Raw genomic sequence first — 7,634 nt, 5'->3', positions numbered from 1 at the left:
ATTAACACGTTTAATCTCTGCATTTGAATGCATTGTCTACAGTGAATGAATCACCAGCCATCATCATTTAGCCTGTTTAGTTTACATTTTAACATGTGGGAAGAATGTGAGTTTTCTTCATTATTTAGCATTTGAAAAAACATTGAATAAAAGTGCAGTCATCACAACCCTATTGGAACCAATTGAACACACCTGAGTGCTCCTCGTTCCCTCAGAGCAACACAACCTGAACAATTACTTAAAGACTTAAAGTTGTCCAGGTTTACACAAATACAGTTGTTGCTGTTATTGTGTCTCTGTTGTTAATGACAATGTAATCGTGAATAGAGGATATGATTATTATTATAAAGATAATGATCATTTATACTGACTTATCCTGATCATTAATTCATAATAGTGGACACTGTATGGACTGTGGACTCACCCACGCTCCAGTAAGGCCTGCATGTCATAAACTCCACATCCAGTCTCCCGTTTCACAGGTTAACTTCCTCCATCTAAAAATGAATAAGTAAATAAATAACTTCCTCCAGCTGCAGATCAAGAGTGGGGCTGTGTATTGCTACGATTAAATACGATACCACTACTGTATTTTTTTTTTATTTATTATTAAGGCTTGTGTACTATTTATGAAGACTGTTTGCAGTCATTTAGGGGGTGGGTGGCAGTTTGTGTTTTGGAAAACCAATAGGCCTAACTGTTTCTCTTTGTAAGATGCTGGTCACAGTATGAGCAGTTGTTTCTTCACCAGAGCGGGTTCTACTTGGTTCTGATGTTGCTGAAATAATGTAGAGCAATCCTCTTTGACTCTGCTGCATTAATTAATATCCACTTATATTATTCAATACTGTTAGACATATATTATCCAGATACTCATTGCATTTACATCATATCCATAGCATATAGTTTGTGAACCTCAGTCTCCAGTAGGAGTCCACAATGGAGAGTGTTTGGTAGGAACTATTCCTTTGATGTTTTTAAGGTTTATTATAAACCAGCAGTTTTTATGCACCACATATGGAAAAACTCCCAGAAACAGCAGGTATGCTGACACTCTGATTTATGTTAAATCATAGTTAAAGACGGTTCCGTTTCCTTTGATTGAGTTTGACTTCCTTTCTCTTCTCCGCTGTAATGTTTTATTATTTTTTTATTTATATTGTTTCAGTTATTTGTTTCCTGATTTAACAATAACATAATAACATCATCATATTCAACATTTTCTCACAACAGTAAACTGGACACATTGTTGTGGTTTCATTGTAATTACTGAACAAACAATATAACAATGATTACTAGAGCTATTTTAACAAAACATATATAGGCCTTACAACACCTTTAAAGGATAATAATAACAAGTTATGTGTGATAGACCTATTTCTGTAGTTCTGTTGAAACTCAGAGTCAAAGAGGTGTAAAATGGTCTCAGTTCATCCATAATGTGATCATCAACAGGTGATCTGTCCAATGACAGACAACCAGTGACCATTAACACGTTTAATCTCTGCATTTGAATGCATTGTCTACAGTGAATGAAGCATCAGCCATCATCATTTAGCCTGTTTACATTTTAACTGGTGGGAAGAAATGTGGGTTTTGTTCATTATTTAGCATTTGAACAAACACTGAATAAAAATGCAGTCATCACAACCCTATTGAAACTAATTCAGTGCCCCTCATTCCCTCAGAGCAACACAACCTGAACAATGACTTAAAGACTTAAAGTTGTCCAGGTTTACACAAATACAGTTGTTGCCGTTATTGTGTCTCTGTTGTTAAAAACAATGTAATGATGGATATAGGATATCATTATTATACAGATGATGACTTATCCTGATCATGAATTAATAATGCCTTACACTATGGACCCATGGTGTACACATTACACAATGGGATTTCACTGTAAATATAGATAAGTGAAGAATATATTCCATAATTATACTCATTCCTTGTGTGATTGACAATGCTCTTGTGTCCTTCTGCCTTTTGCAACTTGCATAGCCCACAGACAGTAGACCTATTTTTGGGTGATTAGCATCTGGGTGTCGGCCGTCCCAGGGTGAGATATCCTGGAGCTGCCGGTGGCTAGGCTATTTGTGTGACAAAGGGGTTTGAGACAGACAGGTGGATCAAAGACTGTGCCACTAATAATATGCAACAAATGTCGACCCTACACCCATGTCAACTGCTTAAAAGGTAGACCAAATGTACAATGAGTCAGTCAGTCAGTGGGGCGCAAGCCTTGTGTGTGGAGACGTGAGCCACTTGGCTGGCGTGAGCTTAATTATGCTATGCTCTGTAAGCTGTACTTCTTGAAATAAACATCTTGGAACTTCATCTCGTCTCATGTCTGCCGTGCACATCACTCCTCTGTGTGGTAGGAAATATACTTCAGATGGTGCCTTGAAACTCGTCATGGTGATGTGTTTTTTCACGTCAGATGAAACAGAACCGGTGGCTTTTTTTCCCGTCTAATTCGGTGGAGGAGTTTTTGTGGACGGCGAGTCGGCGACGAAGAAGTTCCAGCGGCCCCGACCGTGATCTCGTCTGCGCAGCGGGGATGATGACTGCGACCACCGCGAGGAGTGTTGGGCGACGGGGACCGATGCCAGCCGCCGGACGGTGCGGGCTGCGGAGCGGTCGATGGAGCGGCAACAGCCACACGGAGGCCTTGATCATCACGTCGGCGCGGGGACGGCAATCGCGGGCGGCGAGCTGTGGGACGCAGCACGGAGCAGCAGTGGCCGGTTGGCTGACCTAAGCTGAGGGCCTTCGCAGGAAGGAGTCTGTGATGACGATGATGTTTGCTTTTCTTTTCGTCCCATCTCTGTTGTAAACAGAGTTGGGAGGGGGGAGAGAAGAGATGAGGACGAGGACAGCGAAAACAGCAGTGAACTTTTTCTCACCTTGTGAGCCGTGCAGCTGAACGAACATTTCGAGGTAAACTAGAAAGAAGCATAGGCTACAGAAGAACTTCCTTTGTCCAAATCAGAGTGAAGAAAAGTTCGTCTCCCCTCCGAATAATTAAGCTCACGCCAGCCAAGTGGCTCACGTCTCCACACACAAGGCTTGCGCCCCACTGACTGACTGACTCATTGTACATTTGGTCTACCTTTTAAGCAGTTGACATGGGTGTAGGGTCGACATTTGTTGCATATTATTAGTGGCACAGTCTTTGATCCACCTGTCTGTCTCAAACCCCTTTGTCACACAAATAGCCTAGCCACCGGCAGCTCCAGGATATCTCACCCTGGGACGGCCGTCACCCAGATGCTAATCACCCAAAAATAGGTCTACTGTCTGTGGGCTATGCAAGTTGCAAAAGGCAGAAGGACACAAGAGCATTGTCAATCACACAAGGAATGAGTATAATTATGGAATATATTCTTCATATCCCCCCTTGACCATCACAGATGGTCACCTAAAAATATGGAACCATAATTATCTTAGACCCCCCTCTGAAACATGTTCCACATGTTACAGAAATACCCAAAAGGAAAAAAAATAACACAACGGCCCAGCCCAAATAATAATACCCAAGACTAAAGCATTAAATCCTCCCCCGCTCTAGCACACCATGTCGCAGAGAAAAGAAAGGTCTCCCCTGCGTGTGTATGTGTGAGTCTCCCAGAAGAGAAACACACAGACGCACCCTGTCCATATAGCAAGAGCGAATACATGAATTAAATGCCAAATTACAACCAAAAACGTGTAAGTCACTGGAGAATTATTTGGCATTCAACCATAACTCACAAAGATGCTCTATACCAGCACAGACTCATAGAGAGACCTACAATAAAATAAACAAACGAATGAAGCACATACACGCACAACCATACCATGCATAGGCTACACTACCATTTAACTCTTAATTCTGTCAACTCCCTAACAGAAGTGGACTCCAATAACCTAATCACTTACCTAATCAATAACCTGCCTAACACAGCGTCCAGATGTACACTATGGTCCTAACACGTACGCTCAACACAAGAATGATAAGCCTATTCCATCATCCCAACTTCAGGTCAGTCCTCGGGTTCCATCCAAACTCACGTCAAAAGCAACAACAAAAAACAAAAAATAAATCCACAGATACGCAGGTCCGTTTAGCGTGGCTCAAAAAATCTTCACCAACACTCCACCAACGTCGGGCGCCAATTATGATGTATCTTTTCTTACAGGGTTCCGTGGATTAGTTCACCTAATTCCTTTGTTGAAGTTGCTGTTGAAATGAATAGGAGATCCAAGCAGGCACATATCCTTGTTTCCATTTATTGATCAGCCATCAGTTACAGATTACAAGCATTTGTTCCATAGTTACAGCATACTGAGGCCTTCGTCCCAGGCAGAGCGCCTCTCTGCTGTCCCTCACTGCTCACTCTCTCTCACTGTTCTAACTGATTTCTGTACCATTTATATATCCCCAATCTGTGTGTGTGTGTGTGTGTGTGTGTGTGTGTGTGTGTGTGTGTGTGTGTGTGTGTGTGTGTGTGTGTGTGTGTGTGTGTGTGTGTGTGTGTTGACCCTTAAGGCTCTGTGGCCTCCGTAAACAAGTCACCACAGGTGGTCTTATTTCCAAAGCATTCTTCAGTGTGCAGCAGGATCTCACAGCTGTCGCAAACTGACTATCTTAAACTGTAGGCTATCTTAGTGACATTACATCAGGCTTCCCTGGGTGGGCTATAGGCTGAAGTATTATGATGTGTACAATTATGACATGTACCAAGGAATATGCTTTTGAAATATACATCATAAGCAATTAAATGAGAACAATAGAGCACAATTTGCTATGAAACTTTGAGGATTTAACAATATACTAATTTGCTGTTAGGCCTTAACCAGTCCTGTACACAAACCCCACCACTGTCTTCTAAAGTCTAATTGATCTTACATTGCAACTTAATAAAAAAAAATATATAAAGGTACAGGGTGTGCAGCAGTATTCTTGTAAAAGACAAGATGTGAAGGCTTGTGTACTATTTATGAAGACTGTTTGCAATACTATAGGGGGTGGGTGGCAGTTTGTGTTTTGAAAATAATAGTTTTTCTTGTTGTTTCTTCACCAGAGCTTGTTCTATGTTAATGAAATAACGTAAAGAAATCCTCTTAATGGCTCTGCTGCAGTAGCCTCGATACCCAGGCTTTCATTTCGTCTGCGCGAAAGATGAAAGCCTGGAAAAAGCCGTGGGCTGAGCCAGTCTAAAAGTGGGAGTCAACCCTTCCGGGTGGGCGTCGCTCTAAATTATGTGACGTAGCGCTGCACTAGGGGGGAGAGGAGGGGCCGGGGGTGATGGACAGATCGATGAGATCCAATCAGGGTGCGCGCATTTCTGAGGCGCGACCCGCCCCTCTAGACCAGAAATGTCTCTGCTTAGGTCAGGCTACTGCTGCAGTAACAATTAATTAATATCCACTCATTCAATTAGACTGTACATATATTATCCAGATAGTCAGATACTCTATATTGGATATAGATAGATTCATATATTAAATATGAAGCTTACAAAGCAATCTCACAGTTAGCAGTTTATTTCTAGAATGTTGCATAGAGCATTGGGGGGAGGAGTCAGAGAGGGGTGGATCACATGCAGCAGTTTCTTAGGTTGTGATTGGTGGCTGATGATTCTATTGTTACACTCTTTGGCCAATCAACACCAAGCAGTTAGTGGTTCCACATGAAACCACATGGATGTGATCAGTGTGGGCAACACTTCTCTCATTTGACCCACCTTAAAACACACCAGAGAATTCACACTGGAGAGAAACCCTATGGATGTGATCAATGTGGACAACACTTCTCTCAAATGTCAAGCCTTAAAACACACCAGAGAATTCACACTGGAGATAAACCCTATGGATGTGATCAGTGTGGACAACACTTCTCTACAATGGGAAATCTTAAAACACACCAGATAATTCACACTGGAGAGAAACATATGGATGTGATGATTGTGGACAACACTTCTCTCGAATGGCACACCTTAAAAGCCACCAGAGAATTCACACTGGAGAGAAACCCTATGGGTGTGATCAGTGTGGACAACACTTCTCTCATTTGACCCAACTTAAAACACACCAGATAATTCACACTGAAGAGAAATCCAAATAATTGTGATATGTGAGGAAAAGCCTTCACAGGATTGTACACACTGGATTTAAACTGTTCCCTTGTGGTCAGTGTAGGAATAATTTTACTAATTCAAGCCACCGAAGGATGGCAATGAAACTAATTTGTTGAATAATTCTATATTAGACATTGTGGCACAAGTTAATGTTGTGATTAGTGACACAGAAATACAGTAGTATTCTCGGTTTTATGTAGAATAGATCATGTTTCAAACGGCGAGTTATCTGGTTACCATTTCAGATATTTTTTGTGACCATACATCTGTATGTATAGATTGATTTCGTTTAACTTGTTAATGGATTTTCTTATTGGTCATTTTTCAAGACATTTTAAATTAGACACATTGTCACATTTTGTACAAAATAAAATAAAACGTGTTACAAAATGCATATTGTGTACTTTCTTATATATTATGGCTACAGCCATTGGTCAAAAATATGAAAGGTGCATTTCACAGTTTGGGGCCATTTTAACAGTCCATATATAAGCTTCCCATTGTATTTTCAAACACCATTTTAGATTAATTGAACCTATCCTGATGAAGACCTGAAGGGGTTGAAACTTTGTATCCTCTTCTCCATTAAATACAATGTGGAGCTCAAGGCCGGTGTGTGAACTACACCTCCTTTCATCAGATTAATTGAAAACACCTGTATTCTGGTGACTGATTGACATCATGTGTGAGGGTGAGTGATTTTTATTACTTTTAAGTCACTTTTTTTTCTACTTTTTCTACTTTCTCCTTTTTTATTTTATTTTATATTTGACATTGTTCTTTAACATCACAAGATCTATTCTCTCTCTTTCCTACTCAGATCATTGATTGATTGATTTTGATTGAAATATGTATTAACAGTTTGCAGAATTACAGTACATTTCAAGCACAAACTCAATACAAAGACTGTTAACTGTGAGTGGACGACCCAATTAAGCATTACACTTTTTTACAAGAAGGTCCACCTTGTTCAATTAATCAAAACATTTAAAGACGTACAAATAGACACTTTTATATACTCAAAGAACAGAACAGGAATTCATCATAAGGGAGGTAAAGGGGAAAATAAACAGTGAGGGGAAAAAGGGGTGGGAGGTGCATCTCAAATGGCCAATTCTCTGGTTACCATTTCAGATCGGTCTCCATTCCCACTGAGAGAGAAATTAGCACACGTTTTTGTATATAGGCCTAATGTATTTTATAGTGATATATGTGGAAAGCACAGTTTTAAATTAAAACCTGTGAACGAAATATTGTGTCATAAGTTCTTAAATTGTAGAGCCCATGTGCCTTCTTCTCTTCATATTACTGGTCAATGTTATTATGAACACATTTCACATTATGAAAGCGTAATAATTATGTTGGTGAAATGGGTATGGAGACGTGGGAAGACCCCTGTTACTGAACAAACAATATGGCAATGATTACTAGAGCTATTTTAACAAAACATATCCCTTACAAGTTACAGCACCTTTAACATTTCACAAAGGATAATGATAATAAGTTCTGTGT

Source organism: Protomyctophum parallelum (assembly GCF_964188405.1).
Source record: "Protomyctophum parallelum genome assembly, chromosome: 18".
NCBI classification, from domain to species: domain Eukaryota; kingdom Metazoa; phylum Chordata; class Actinopteri; order Myctophiformes; family Myctophidae; genus Protomyctophum; species Protomyctophum parallelum.
This window is presented reverse-complemented; position numbering follows the sequence as displayed.